This window comes from Pteropus medius, unplaced genomic scaffold (assembly GCF_902729225.1).
Source record: "Pteropus medius unplaced genomic scaffold, Ma_sr-lr_union100, whole genome shotgun sequence".
NCBI lineage: Eukaryota > Metazoa > Chordata > Mammalia > Chiroptera > Pteropodidae > Pteropus > Pteropus medius.
This window is the reverse complement of record NW_024354875.1, coordinates 43,116,120-43,132,714: the sequence shown is the minus strand read 5'-3', so window position 1 is coordinate 43,132,714 and position 16,595 is coordinate 43,116,120. Positions and strand designations below refer to the sequence as shown.

Genomic DNA, 16,595 nt, shown 5'->3' with positions numbered 1-16,595 from the left:
TAAAGCAGTTGTTGGGATAATAATTAATGACTTATGTTAAATAACCAATTTAAAAGTTTTTACCAGTTGATATATTTTTAAGCAAGCACTTTAACTTAATGCATTATTATAAGGTAATTTATTGTTTAACTATATGCCAGATTTTTCCAATCTAATCTAATCCTGGTTGTATATTGCTTTGTAAACTTTTGACACTATTCTGTTGATGCTTAATTATGTAATTCAGCCGTTAGGTACTACATCATGAGGTGATTGAAATTAAAAGCAAGGTCCTCCTAGTATTTTCGGTAAAACTTCATTGGATGGTACCTGTTTCCATGGAACATACTACTAAAATTAGAATGACAACAGAAGACTAACATGACCTCTGTGTAAGGTTGATAGACACATTCAAGAAGTACTCCATATTTTTAAGCCAATGTTTTTATTTGATTCACTTATTAGCCAGCCATTTACCTGCCTCAAAACAAATTGGTGGAGTCCTATTTACACTTTCTCCTTTCCCTGTCAGTCCTGGCAGAATAATCACCGTGATCACTGTAGCAGAGTCCAGACCTTGCCATTCGAATTAGAAGGTATCTTCCTTGCAACAGCCAATTAAAGCAATGATATGTGAATATCTGCTTTGTTCACTGTGTATAGTAGTATGTAATCATAGGAACAGACACTATAGCTGCAGTTTTATGACACTTCACCTCAAGAAATAAAGAAATCTGTTGAAGACAAGAGACAGTGATAGAACTTTATGATTGGTCTCTGATTCTCCCAAATCAATTTGGCCTCTGGCTAATAGTACAAATCTGTTGAATTTGGAATGTTAAGTTGGTCAAAAATGAAAATAATCCCCCAAAGCAAAGAGACCTTCTATGAAATATATCTGGGTGTGTTAGGTTAATATATTGTGACTGCTAGTACTCTAGTCAAAGTTGCTAGCTCCATCTTTAGTGGACCGGACTAGACTGAGTATTTCGTATTGTGGTATTTTGGGGTTTTTTTTTTCCTTCTCTATGAACACAAACTACCTCTTCTGTGCAAAGAAATAGAGCAACAGTTTCTACTGAGAAACCTGTAGCCAACCCAAGTTTTGCTTTGTTTATAAGGGAAGTATAGAGTGGCATGCAAGACTCATCCTTTCACCATTGTCAAGAAAAAGCATAAGATTAATCAGTGGAGGGGAGTCGAAAAAACATGGTGGAATGAGAGACGTCCTCAGATCTCTCCCCTTGAAACAACAATAAGCTGAACATCTAAAACTCAACAAAAAACACCCAGACTGCACACTAGCACGTCTGAGTATGGGATCTGCGCATAAGAGCTACCACGGGTCAGAATACTGGGTGCCGGGTGGTGGACTGGAAGAAATAAAGAAGCTGCCTCTCGCAGCCACTGGAGCTCCTTGCAGGAGGAGGGGGTGGAGAGAAGGAGCAGCGACTTCCCTGAACAGCCCTGCCTGGGAAAGCTGTGAGTTCCCTGTGGCCGGCTGGCAGCAGTGCCTAGTCATCAGGGCAGAACGCAGAGAAGCGATACGGGATAGCAGAGAAACAGTTGATTTTTACCAGCTGCGGTTGCAAAACCGAGGCTGAGCCATATCCCCCAACCGTCAACCTAGAGGGCCCCTCCCCCTATAACCTCCAAGACCGATCTGCATGGAGCCCCAGGAGAATCTGAGCAAATGCTGCTGAGACCGTCACTGATACTGACAGGAACTGAAACTGAGGGTAGCAAGCATGATTGAAATCTATAAGAAAATAAAAAGCATTTTTAAGGCTTTATATAAAGCAGGAATCCAAGTAGCTTAGATACCACCTACTGAAAAACAAAAGAAAAGCGCCTTCTTTGCAACAGGCTAAATAGTGACCTTTATATAAAAATCTGTCTGGAAAAACAGCATAATACACTGCCATTAATGCCCAGGCAGAGAAATAGTTCATTAAACACCATGAACAACCAAGGTGACAAGGCATCTCAGAAAGAAAAAAAAAAAATCTCTGGAAAATAAGCTTACAGAAATAGTAATATACAAACTAAATGACAAAGAATTCAGGATGGTACTTCTGAAAAAACTCAGTGAGTTCCAAAACAAGTCATATCAATAATTTCAGGAATTGAAAAAACAACTACATGAGCAGAGCAAGGAGATTAAAACCCTTAAAAAGAACCAGATAGACCTTCTGGAGATAAAGAACACACTGCAAGAGTTGAAAAATGAAATAGCAAGCTTGGGAAATAGAGTCGACCAAATGGAGGAAAGGATCAATGATATCAAAGACAGAAATCTAGAAATCAGAAGGAAGAAGAGAGAAACCGAAGAATGAAAAATAATGAAAGAGAAATACAAGAACTAGCAGATATCAGGAGAGGAAACAGAAGAATAATGGGCATTATTGAAGACAAGGAAAAGAAACAGGGACTAGAAAGCATTTTCAGACAAATAAGGGACAAGAATTTCCCAAATCTAAGGAATGAGCTGGAGTTTGGAATTCCAGAAGTCAACAGAACACCCAGTTATCTCAACCCGAAAAAGGCCTTCACCAAGACACATTGTATTAAAATTATCAAAAATCAATGACAAGGAAAGAATTCTCAGGGCAGCCAGGGAAAAGAAGACAGTAACTTCTAAAGGAAAACCCATTAGATTATCCTCGGACTTCTCAGCACAAACCTTACAAGCCAGAAAGGAATGGAGTCAAATATTTAAACTGTTAAGTGAAAGGAACTACCAGCCTAGAATAATGTATCCAACTAAGCTCTCCTTTAGGTATGAAGGAAAAATTAAGACCTTTTCAGACATACAAAAATTGAAGCAATTCTCCACTATGAGGCCTGCACTGCAGGAAGTACTGAGGGGTCAGTTCACCTAAAACAAAATGACAACGACAACAACAACAAAATACATAATTAGGAGTAAAGTGACTATCAGGCAAATAGAAGCAGAAGAGTGCAACCCTTACGAAGAACAAGGCATTACAAGCTTAAATAATAACAAGAGAATTGCTATAGCAAGATAGTAATGAACGTTCAGCATACATAGGGACAAACTGAGATAACAGTGACTGAATAGAGGAGAATTCAAAGATCCAAATCCGCAAAGGGGAATGGAGATAAGGCACGTGCAGAAGAAAATGGACAACTGTATATATATACATAACTATCCTTTACATATTCGTAATGAAACCACACAACAAAGATTCAGAACTAAAGTATATAACATAAAACAAGAAAGAACAGAGGGAAAACCCACAAAAGCCAGCCAAAATAAAGAAAACAGAAATACAAGGACAAGGAAGCAATGGACACACCGAGCTACCAGAAAGCAAAAGATAAAATGGCTATAAGAAGACCTCATATTTCAATAATCACCTTAAATGTACATGGACTGAACTCACCAATAAAAAGGCACAGAGTTGCAGAATGGATCAAAAAACAAAATCCAACCATATGCTGCCTCCAGGAGACACATCTCAGCTCCAAAGACAAATATAGACTCAAAGTGAAAGGGTCGAAACTGATATTTCAAGAAAATGGCATTCAGAGAAAAGTGGGAGTAGCGGTAGTAATATCAGATGAAATAGACTTCAAAATAAAAAAGGTAAAGAAAAATACTGAGAGACACTTCATAATGATAAAGGGAATCATGGACCAAGAAGGCATAATGCTTATTAATATCAATGCTCCCAATCAGGGAGCCCTGAAATATGTAAAGCAATTAATTACTAACAACTAAAGGAAGAAATAAACCAAAACACTGTTATAGTAGGGGACCTAAATACCCCACTGTCGGATATGGACAGATCATCTAAACAGAAAATCAATAAGGAAATAACATCCTTAAAGGACACATTAGACCAACTGGACATAAATGACATATACAGAGACTTTCATCCCAAAACAGCTGCTTATACATTCTTCTCTAGTGCACATGGAACATTCTCAAGAATCGACCACATACTGGGACACAGAGAAAACCTCAACAAATATTCTCTAATCATATTGCTTTGAAACTAGAGATCAACTGCAAAAAGAAATCAGGAAGAACCACAAATACATGGAGATTAAACAACATGCTACTGAAGAATAACTGGGTCAGAGAAGAAATAAAAAGAGAGATCAAGAGATACATAGAAACAAATGATAATGATAGTGCAACATACAAAACTTTTGGGACACGGCAAAAGCAGTCATAAGAGGAAAGTTCATATCATTACAGGCCTATCTCCAAAAACAAGAATGAGTCCAAATAAACAACCTAACGCTTCATCTTAAAAAACTAGAAAAGGAAAAACAAATGAAGCCTAAAGTCAGCAGTGGGAAAGAAATGATCAAAATTAGAGCAGAAATAAATGAAATTGAAAATAAAAAAGCAATAGAAAAAAATAAATGCAACAAAGAGCTTTTTCTTTGAGAAGGTTAATAAAATTGACAAACCCCTGTCTAGACTCACTAAAGAAAAAAGAGAAAGGACACAAACAAAATCAGGGATGAAAGAGGGGAAATTACGACTGAAATACAAAGGATCATGCAAGAATACTATGAAAAAGTATATAACACCAAATTTAAAAACCTAGAAGAAATGGACTAGTACTTAGAAAAATACAACCTTCCTAGACTGAATCAAGAAGATCTGGAAAATCTAAATAGGGCAATCAGCAGTAAGAAATTGAAACAATCATCAAAAACCTACCAAAAAGTAAAAGTCCAGGACCAGATGGCTTCACCAGTGAATTATACCAAACATTCAAAGAAGATTTAATACCTATTCTCAAACTCTGGCAAAATTCGAAGAGGAGGCAATACTTCCCAACTTATTTTATGTGGCCAGTATTACTCTGATACCAAAACCTGGTAAAGATAACACAAAAAAATAAAACTACAGACCAATATCTCTCTTGAACACAGATGTAAAAATTCTAAATAAGATACCAGCGAACCGAATACAGCAATATATTAAAAAGATTATACATCACAATCAAATGGGCTTCATCCCAGGGGCACAGGGATACTTCAACATACGCAAATTGATTAATGTGATGCACCACATTAACAAATTAAAAAATAAGAATCATATGATCATATCAATGGATGCAGAAAAAGTTTTTGACAAGATTACAGCATCCATTTATGATCAAAACACTTATCAAAATCGGTATAGAAGGAAAGTACCTTAACATAATAAAGGCCATCTATGACAAGCCCTCAGCCAACATTAGAAAAACTAAAAACCTTTCCTCTAAGATCAGGAACAAGACAAGGCTGTCCACTGTCGCCACTGTTATTCAGTGTAACATTGTCCTAGCGAGAGCAATCAGACAAGAAAAATATAAAAGGCATCCAAATAGAAAACAAAGAAGTCAAACTGTTTGCAGATGACACGATTCTCTATATAGCAAACCTAAAGACTCCACAAGAACACTACTAGAAACAATAAGCAACTACAGGAAAGTTTCTGGATACAAAATCAATGTTCAAAAATCCATAGCATTCCTATACTCTAATAATGAAGTGTCAAAAAAAAAAGTGGAAAAAATAATTCCTTTTGCAATTGCAACAAAAAGAATAAAATACCTAGGAATAAATTTAATGAAACATGTAAAGGACCTATATAATGAAAACTATAATACCCTATTAAAAGAAATCAAAGAAAATATGAAGAAATGGAAAGATATTCCATGTTCTTGGATTAGACAAGAAAAATATAAAAGGCATCCAAATAGGAAACATAGTTAAAATGACCATATTGCCTAAAGCATTACACAGATTTAATGCAATCCCCATCAAAATTGCATCGGCATTTTTTAAAGAAATAGAACAAAAAATCATCAATTTTGTATGGAAGCACAAAAGACTTTGAATTGCCAAAGGCATTCTGAGAAAGAAGAACGGGGCTGGAGGCATTACTCTGCCCGACTTCAAATTATACTACAAAGCAACAATAATCAAACGGCATGATATTTGGCAGCAAAACAGACATATGAACCAGTGGAACAGAATCAAGAGTCCAGAAGTAAACCCATATTTATATGGGCAAATAATTTTCGATAAAAAAGAGACAGCAATCTGAATGGGAAAATATATTTGCAAGCAACGCCTCTGATAAGGGCCTGATATTCAAAATATACAAAGAACTCATATGACTCAATAACAACAAAAAAACAATCGATCCAATCGAAAAATGGGCACCTGAAAAGACACTTCTCCCTAGAGGACATACAAATGGCCAACAAATAACATGATAAGATGCTCAACATCGCTAGCTTTTAGGGAAATGCAAATCAAAACTACAATGAGCTATCATCTCACACCTGTTAGAATAGCTGTACTCAATAGGACAAGTAATAACAAATGTTGGAGAGGATAGGGAGAAAAAGGAACCCTCACACACTGCTGGTGAGACTGCAAATTGGTACAACCACTATGGAAAACAGTATGGAAGTTCCTCAGAAAACCAAGAATTGATCTACTATATGATCCAGCAATCCCTCTGCTGGGTATTTTACACCAAAGACCTGAAAACTCATATCCATAAAGATATTTGCACACCGATGTTAATAGCGGCATTATTCACGGTGGCCAAGACATGGAACCAAAGTGTCCTACAATAGATGATTGGCTAAAGAAACTGTGGTATATACAATGGAATATTACTCAGCCATAAGAAGAAATGAAATACTGCCATTTGCAACAACCTGGATGGACCTTGAAATAATCATGCTAAGTGAAATATAAGCCTGACAGAAAAAGTTGAAAATCACATGATATCACTTATATGTGAGATATAAACCTAAAAGCACCAAATGAACAGGACAAACAGAGACTCAGGGACATGGACTATAGACTAGAGGTTACCAGAGGGTAGGGGATGGGGGAGGAGGATGGAGGTAGACGGGGTAAAGGGGGTCAAATATATGGCAGCTGAAGGAAACTGGACTTTGGGTGGTAAACACAATATACAGATGTGAAATTATAATGTGCACCTGAAAATTATATATAATTGTCCTAATAATCTTACCCCAGTAAACTTAATTTTAAAAAAGATTAATCAGTGGTGTGCAGACAAGTTTTAATGCATCTATATACTAAAGGGGTAGCACCAGAAGAAATAGTACATAACTAGAAGTTCCAATAATGACTAAATTGTCTTCATCCCATGACGGAAATAAGGTAGCTGTTCGTCTTTGATGAAGAGAGAAAAAGACAAAAAGGAACAGTGTGAAGCAAATATTTTCCAAAAGTTCATCCACCTTCATCCATAGTAGCAGGAAAACTTGAAACAAGACTACTGAGGTATTCAAACCTTGGAAAGGCTTATGAAGGCATTAAGCTATATCAGAAAAAAACAAAGAGGAAAAGCCAATAGATAACTTCAGGGAGAGTTCTCATTTCTGTGGCTCATAGAAACATCTTGCCTTCAGCTAGAAAACATGTTGCTAGTGTTACCTTTATCTAATATCTAATATCTGATTAATATTTAATTAAATATTTAATCTAGATATTCTTAAACTTACATTAATTTATCTAACTGGGCCCTGGATGATGTACCCTTTTGTTTCTTCTTTCTCTTTAGATCACCAGCTTGCAGGAAATAACTATTTTACAAATCAGCCAAATCCAGGATGGTGTTAGCTTCATTAGGGCAAGAAAGAGCCAAGTTATTTTTGGCAAAGCCCTTCAGGCTTCGGAAGGGAAAAGAGAGGAGAATCAGTTTTAATAATGACTTTAGGCTGAAAAGTAGAGCCCTTTTATGCTTTTTTCTTAAGTGAATCCATAGATCAAGAAAAGAACAATGTACGTTAGCATAATTTGTCTAACTCTAAGTTAATGGATTTTATTCCTGAAGTGTATAGGATAGTCTCTTTTGTAAAGAGGAATTACAAAGGACTGGGTGCCCCATTTTTGTTTATCATCAGTAATAAGTTTGGTTATAAACTTTTACTTGTGAAAGGTTAAGCTTTCAGGTCCTTTTCTTTGTATGTTCCATAAGAACTAAAATTTTTGCTTAGCGAGAAATTGGAGTAACATTTTAAGAACCCCTCATAGTTTGCATTTCATTTATATTGGATCTTCTTTCTTGCTTGAGCTGGTCTTTTCATTAATCTCATTGGTTAAATTTTCAGGGAGGCAATCAGGTACATAATTAAGCTTCTATTTTCACTGTCTTATCGAAGTATGCTATTGATGCTTAGATGTAGATACAACTGCCAAACTTAAATACCTTAGGGTTGTTTCTCTATTTATATAAAAGACATTATTTTGTAACCATTTTACAAGGAAAATATCTTTTTTCTTATTACAAAAATTATCCTAGACATTATACTAAATTTCCTTTAGGTATTGCTTCAATGAACTCTAAATAGTATCTTACTAAATGTAGGAAATGAGCTGTGACATTGATTTTTAGCCAAAAACATCATCGATGCTTATTTCCAAACCAAATATGAATAAAAGGCATTTTTTTAACACGAATAGAAAATCAGTAATATGGTCTATTTCATTCCCCTTTATTTCTCACTTTTCCTTACTGGTAATTTTTTTCAGTCCAAGAGTCAAAAATATTTGTTACCACAACTTTGCATTTTTATTTCTATACTCATTGCAATTTCTCCCTTTTTATTTAAATATGAAAACTAATATAATTCCATATATAAATGTAAGGAAGTGGATTTTACAGATTACATATAACATAATTCTAAAATAAGATGTTTTTGTAAATATTTCCATTTGCTTTTTCATTATATCTTGTGACTTATATTTTTTATTTTCTCTTATGTTTTATTGTTAAACATGTAAGATGTTATTTTGTTATTTATGCTCTGCTGAGACTGTACAAACTGAGTTAAACAGATACAGGCCTCATCCTTTAGGAATTTTGTGATTAAATAAGAATACAGAGACAAATATAAAAATGAGGACAGAGACATATGTACAGATACCAAATACATAAATAAAATATTCGCATCAAAACACTAAACATTTAAAAATTAATTTAAAAATTTTATCTACCGTCTCTTTACAGTAAGCACAAAACAAAGTTCTGGCCCCTTCTTGGACACATGGATCCACATGAATCCAGAAGACATAAGAGAAAGGGAACCTTTATAGAATTTCCGTGCTCCAAGCCCTGTGCTAAGGATTTTACATGTATTATCTTATTTAATTCTTATAATATCACTATGAGGTAGTAACTATTTTTATTCACCTTGTGTAAATAAGGAAACTCCCAGAAACTTCCTCTTCTGAGGAAATCTTAAGAATCTCAGGGTTCTCCAAGAGTGTCAGTAGATCTGAGGATGGGGCAGTGATCTGAACCAAAAGAAAAACATTGTCAGACCATTTCTTCTTTACCCTTAGAACTAAACTGAGTTCATATATGTTGTTTTCTTTGCTACTAAATTCTGAATAATACCATAGTTGAAAAAATGTAGCCGTTTCCAAAATGTTTCCAAGTCCCTTGGTTATTCATTTGTTATAGGTGTTAAGATGTTAAAGCTCAAGTCACTGGTTAGATTCTGTTTCTGAAATGGTTAGTTTTGTCCTTTTTTGGGCAGAAAGAGGCACCCTTCATCATGTCCACCAATCTTACCAATGCATGCTATTAGTCAGAAGGTGATCTAATAAAAAGGAATCAAAAAATTAGAGCAAAAGTATTCAATTCCTAGAAAAACAAGGCAAAATATTAATATATTTTTTAATTTAAAGTATTAGTTTTTCTTTTAGTTTTGTTTTTTGAAATCATAATTCACCAAATACGGCTATGTTGATCTGAAAAAGTAAATAGGGTTTCTAGAGTTGTCTGATTTACAATTTACTTCTGATGGTCTGCTGCTTGTTTTATTTGAAACTGTGATAATCTGCCTCACTCCCAAACAAAGATGACAAAAGACATATTTCCTGGAAAACTACGTCACTGTAGCATCATTTGTCCTATTAAATTGTATGATATTATGAAATATCTTGTGTTTTCCACATTGTTTAACTACATGAACTTTTCCTATCCCTCTAACTGTCACCTCTATCTATTAATATTTAGTCTCCTTTTGAGCTTAAATTTTAAGAAATTTTCATTTATTCTATCACATTAAAATTTGAATTTTTAAAGTGCAAATTGGAAATTTGGTGACAGTATTTTGAAATTTAGTATGATTTCTTTATGCATCTATATAAATACAGAATTTAAATTTATAATTAATCTAATACTCGAAGATTAAATATTTATTAATCTACACTTCATTACTGGCTCTTATGTTTGTTTACCACATTTGATTTTGCTACTCACACTGGCTTCATTTAACCCACCTTAACAAAGACCTTGTTCACGGCTATTGATAGTCACAAATCTACATTGGTACGGAGAGATATTACTGACCTAGACCTTAATTGTTTGTTAGTTTTGAAAATCCATTAGCACAGACCCTTCCTAAGCCCATCTGTGGACCTGATATGAGGGAACCCTTGTCTTAAATAATACACTAAATCTCTGAAATGTGTTTTCATAACACCTTTCATAGCACTACAGATTTAACAGTGAAAGTGAATTGCATTCCCTACCAAAGGAATTTGAATTTTCTATGTACTGGTCATGAGAACTTGATTTTCCACCCTGAAGTTGAGTTCTTAAGGTCTCTCTGAATCCCTGAAAGGGTGAGTTAAAACGGTTTTCTCATGGTCAGCTTGTAAAGGTCAGTGAAGGACAGTACTTTGAAAGAAATGGATAACATGCATCCTTCCAGAGCTAGTGTATATTACAGCTGTCCCTTTGGATTCACTCCAACAGCTCTGTGACTCTTAGAAGAAGAGAATTTTAGAGGCCCTAACTGGGGCTGAGAAGGATTATATTGAAAGACACTTGTTTCCCATGCATATCTACTGCAGTGAAATTTGTTTAAAAGCATGCTGCTTATCCCTCAAATCCAATTATTCTTTCAATGCTTTTGATTGTCCTTTACAAGATATCTTCATCCACCTTTCTTGCTATTACTATTGCTACTTCTTCTTGTTCAGGCCTTTGTTATATTTTCCCTGAGATAATTTCAACAATTTACTTTTTCTACTTATTCCTCTATGCTCTAGGACTATACAGTAATCCAAAACAAGATCCTATCTTGGAAAAGTTCACAGCCTAGCAGGAAGTCAAACATGGATGTAGGTAATACATTTAACAAGAATGTACTAAGGTATAATCATAGGAATACATGTAAGAGACTGAGTAACAGTAAAAAGGGGAATAATTAACTCTGGAAATACTTAAAGTAACTTTTAAGGAGTGTAATTAGATCACAGAATTATTAATCCATATTTTAATCATGTTATTTCTGTAGCAAGTATAAAGGCAAGTTTTTGTTTTCATATTCTAAATCAAACTAAGCTAAACATTTATTTGGTATTTAAAAAAAAACAAACAGGAAAGCTTATTTTCTAGTTAATAAGCAAATAAAGAGGTGCAACTAAATTAGCCACAAAACAACTTGTTAATGTTTTCTTGTTGAACTGTCTCAAAATGAGGGGGGAAAGTATCTTGTCAACATGTATCTAAATATATATTTTTATAAATGAATCAGTTAAATCACATAACATCTGTTAAATGTATCAGTTAAACAAGATGTAAATATTTGTAAAACCTTGATCCTTCAACAAACATTTATGCAGCATTTATATTTATGGAGCATAAATATCTAGAAAATACAAACTACTTATTTTAGCAAATTGTGGCTATTTGAGATGATTAAGCTGCCAATAGGGTCAGTATAGATACACCTAAATTTGCAAATGTACACTTCAATATAGCTATCTTATTTTTAGTGATTTTTTGATGCAGATATAATATTGACATTTTAAAAACAAATAGCTGTTTTAAACAACATACTTCTGAAATTGAAACCTGAATTTAAAATATCTAATATAGACTTTGTGTAAATTTTAAAGTAATCAAGCCAGCAAAAGTCTCTGCAATCTTAGGCTGTGTTTATAGAGACATGAATCAACAATAAAGTAATAGTTTTCTGTACTCTGCTTTGATGATACTGATTCTGGAGAATTGTACTAGATTTTGGTTGCCACATTTTGAGATAAATATTAGCAAAAGAACACATTCAATGATGGCAAAGATGATTATGTTAAACTATCTCACTTTAATTATGGTGAAAGGAATTGGGGGTAAAAAGACCTAGGGAAAAATTCTAATAGCTGTCAAGTATGTGAAAAGATAGAGAAGGCAGACAGAACTGATGGAATGAAGAAGTTTAAGAATAACAACTTCAGGGGTAACTTTACAAGTACTCTACAAAAATGTTTATATCAGGTGGTGAGCTCCCAACAATGAAAATATCTAATGAAGTGACTTCTGAGAAACTTACCTATTTCAAGATTTTAACTTCACTGGCTTAAAATTAATGTTTTTTTCTCCAAAAAAGGTTTAGATTGCAAGTGTAGGACTATAGTTACAAAGGCAGGGCTAGGAATGTCTTATTAACCAGTTTGCATTTAGGAAACTCTCCATTTTTTATCAGGTAATTCTGAAACTTGACAGAGTCAGCAAACTTTTTCTGTAACAGGCCAGATAGTAAATATTTTAGGCTTTGCAGGCCAGATGGTCTCTATATCTCCTGCTCAAATCTGTTGTTATAATGCAAAAACCATCATTGACAATACATAAACAGTTTATTGGCTGTGTTCCAATTAAACTTTATTTTCAAAAGCAGGTGGTAAGCTGGATTTGCCTTGTGTGCCACGGTTTGACAACCTTTGCCTTAAATGATGAAATCTGGAAAAACCATTCCAAGAAAGGCTTTTAATTTAGTAGCGAAAAACAAGTTGTCAAAACGTCATTGTCTTCTTGAACTGAAAGAGCGCACATCACATGTTCAACATATCGAATTGCCCAGTGAATTTAAACCTTCACTATAAAAGTCAGTGACAGTGGAGAGTCTGAGACTATTTTCTGCTGTTCATTTCTGCTCTTATTTTGTCCTTAAAGGTATCTAAGCAATACCATCTACTTCCCTTGGACTGCTAATGAAGACCCAACCCTTACCTAAAATAAATGGAAGTTCAAGCCTTCTAAGAACCAAAGACTTTCAGTGCCTCCTGCCCAAACAGTAATTTTTAACAGTAATTTTAATACCAGAACAAGGAAGTAAACAAAAATCTCTGATCAGCAAGGTATTTGTTACATATGCTGTGCTTCCAAGCTCATACAGGAGAGGTTCTGATATCACCAATTAGTCTATTGTCCTTTCATTTATAGACTGTTAGAAAATTGTGATCAAGTGTTGATACTGACTAGAAATGAATAATAGAAGTGGAGGCTACTATCATCAGGCAGGCTAGCCACAGCTGAAAATGACCATTGGCTGCTAGAAAACAAACAGGTGAGAGCATTTTTAAAAAGCACCATCTCCAACCTGGGGTTGTTCATTTTAGGGCCAAAAATCTCTCAGACTCTTCAATAATACTGTATGGCTTTGCTATCTTATATTTTAGTATAGTACAGTAATTGGTTTTATAATAAGGACTAACTCCTCAAGAAAAGGTTAAATTGTGAATTATATATACCCTTTTAAGAAAACAGGAATACCGACATTGAAATAGCTTATCAGTAGATATATAAAATTTAGGATAAACAAAACCAATATATTTTCTAAGAGTTCTGAATCGTTGTGATTTGTCAGCATATAAATATTTAGTCCTGACATTCTGAACTCAAAAGCTCACTAGAGTAGCTCTTTGACTCAAAGTATTTTATTTTTAGCAGATACATTTTTGTGACCTCAAACCTCCAAATTGCAAATTTGTATTTTAAATATTTTATAGTGATTTTTATTTTTCAAATAAGTTCGTTTTTTGTTTTGTTTTGTTTTTTAGTAAATATATTCTGCGCTTAAGTTTGGATAATTCTACCTTCTTTATCAACATTTAATTTTCTGTAATGTAAAGGCCCCTTTACATAAAATGTTATATGTCCTGGTATGTTAACTTCAGAGATTTTTCTCCAAATTCAGATAATTGAGAAGATATGATTTTTACACCTTGGTTTAATGTTTATTTGATTATATCCTGTATTTGAAAAGCAAAGTTTTAAATCCGAGTTAAAAAAAAGTCATGAAAGTATGTCATATCATTCTTTTGCTGAAAATACTTAAGAGACTCCCTTTTACTTATGTATGTGTACTACATAAAATTCAAACTTCTTATCGTGGCCCCTGCCTACCGCTCACCTCTCCTTCCTTGTCACACACCCTACCTATTCCCATGCACTTCAGACTCAAGTAATAAAAACAACTTGTATTGCTGGTAACAGGCAGAGTTCTTTCATGGTTTGTGACTTTGCACACATACTCGTGTGGCAATCTAAAATGCCCTCCTCATCTAGCTCTCCCATATTCAAGCCACCCCTTACTTCTACTAACCTATAATATTCTAGTTAAATTTACCCTTCTGATGCCTTCCCTAACCTCAGGCAGTTCAAGATTTCTTATAACTTTTCCAAAGTTCATATTTTGTCTTACAGCAATTTTCCATTGTTGAAGTTGTTTCTGTGTCTTGTCTTTCCCCAAATAAACTGAGAGTCCCTCAACAGCAGAAGGGAAAACATCTTATTTACCTTTTTTTCATAGCATATTTAGCCTAGAGCCTAGCACAAGCAGATATTTCTCCAAAAAAGGGAGTTTGAGAGGAAGTAAGGGATTCTCCACTCCTAAGCTGTAGGATAGCTGTACCATTTAAATAGGAATATTAGGAGTCTGGGGAACTAGAAGCAGCTGCAAAAGTCTCAGCATCTGAGCCACTCACTACTGTTCCAAACTTGTCCGTGAGCCTTGCATTACCAATACTACTTTCAACTTTCAGCTCTTGAAGTTGGCACTGCTTATGAAGCTCCTTTTTTATTTGCCTCCTTCAGTAAAACAACCCAAACTCCTTTTTCCCATCCCTGTATGGTGTCATTCCTGGATAATTCATAATAGCTTGAAAACATAATGTGGGTGTACTTTACAGGTTTACTAATAGTAATATTTAACATTTAATGAGAGCTTACTGTGTGCAAATCTCTTTGCTTACGTGTTTTTCTTGTATTACCTCATCTAATACAACAATCCGATGAAGTATATACCATTATCCCAATTATCAAATGAGGAAAAAAAATGTTCATTGAGATGAATTAAACTTCTCAAGGCCACACAACTATTAATTAAGGCAGCCAGAATTTGAATCCAGTGTAACTTTAGAGCCCATTCTCTTATTCACTATTAATGAATATTACCTGGTCATAACTAAAGCCCAGTTAGCAGCATGCACTTTGAAAGACCTAGACCTAGGTTCAGAATTCATATCTAACATTTACTGGTGGTGAATAACTTTACTTCTCTGATCTTAGGTTTCCTAAGGTAAAGTGGTAATACCTACCCCAAAAGGATTATTGTCTTTCTGAGTACATCATATATACTAAATAGTAAATACTAGCTACATTTGCCTTTTCTACACTTCTGTTCACATAAGCTCTGAGGTAATGGTTTGCACAGAATAAGTCTTGGCATAAGAGGATAGGTAAGAAAGTTATCCTCTCTCTTTGGTGTAGCACTACCATACTGTCAACAGTGCCTGCCTTCCAGGTTTTCCAAGTGTTTTATGGCTATGATTGAAGTATTCTCTTATGAGAAGAGTACATCTTGAGTATTTCATAGTTGTTAATTGCCCATAAATATACTATAGTAGAATAAAGATTAGAATCAGTGATCTGTCTACTGTGTTAGACATCTCTTTTACTAGTTCTTAGGGAATGTATGAGACTCTGGGGGTTATTTATTATATAAAATAGTTTCCCCCATGATTCCATAACATAGACTTGCTAGTGCCTTTCAACAAAGAAAACTATAAACACAGCTGCTGTTTTGGTGTGGCTTGTGGTTTGGTTTTGTTTTTATTTGAACTTTTTATGCAGACAGATCATCATTTAAAAGTAGTCATTTGGCATTTTCTCTTGCATTCTTCAAATTTTTTTGTATGTTTTAAAAAGCTTAGCTTAAATCACTTCTATAATTATACACACAGATTGATCCATCTGGTCTTTTTACTAGCCAATGAATTTTCTTCTAAAAATACAGGAAATAGGATAATTATATTTTAAATCCTATAACTTCAGTGGTATCTTTTATAAATTTGAAAAAAAAAACCTTCATCTATTAAAAAATAATTTTATATTCTTTATTGTCTTCCAATTGATTTCTGTATTTCCAGAGGTTGGGGAAGGGGGCCGGAAATTTCTGCTATTTCTACCTCTCACCTCTTTCATATGCTAAAACTCTGAAGCATATCATAAACACTTGTTTTCCATTGAGAATTGGTACAGCACAAATATCTGCTCAAAGTAGGCCATGCTGCCCTCTCTAGGTCACACTAGCTGTGAGGTGAAAGAGGGGTTTGATTGTAGGGGGCAAACGTAGATGCAGTGAGACCATTTAGGTCTTTGCAGTGGTCCAGACAAAAAAATAGTATTGGCCTGACCCAAGGCACTAAGAGTGATAGTGAAGGAGCATAGATAGATTCAGGAGATAGACTTAACAGAATTTGTTGATGGGTATGAAATAGAGTTAGAGATGGCCAGTGGA

General features: G+C 34.5%; 1 protein-coding gene and 1 non-coding gene across 2 annotated transcripts in view; both read left to right on the top strand.

The window, feature by feature from the left end:
- The window catches only part of PIK3CA (phosphatidylinositol-4,5-bisphosphate 3-kinase catalytic subunit alpha), a 72,667-nt gene that overhangs the window by 26,467 nt on the left and 29,605 nt on the right, over positions 1 to 16,595 (top strand).
- On the top strand, positions 311 to 412 carry LOC120597512 (U6 spliceosomal RNA). Its single transcript, XR_005651396.1, has one exon. It is a non-coding gene; the product is annotated as a U6 spliceosomal RNA (small nuclear RNA).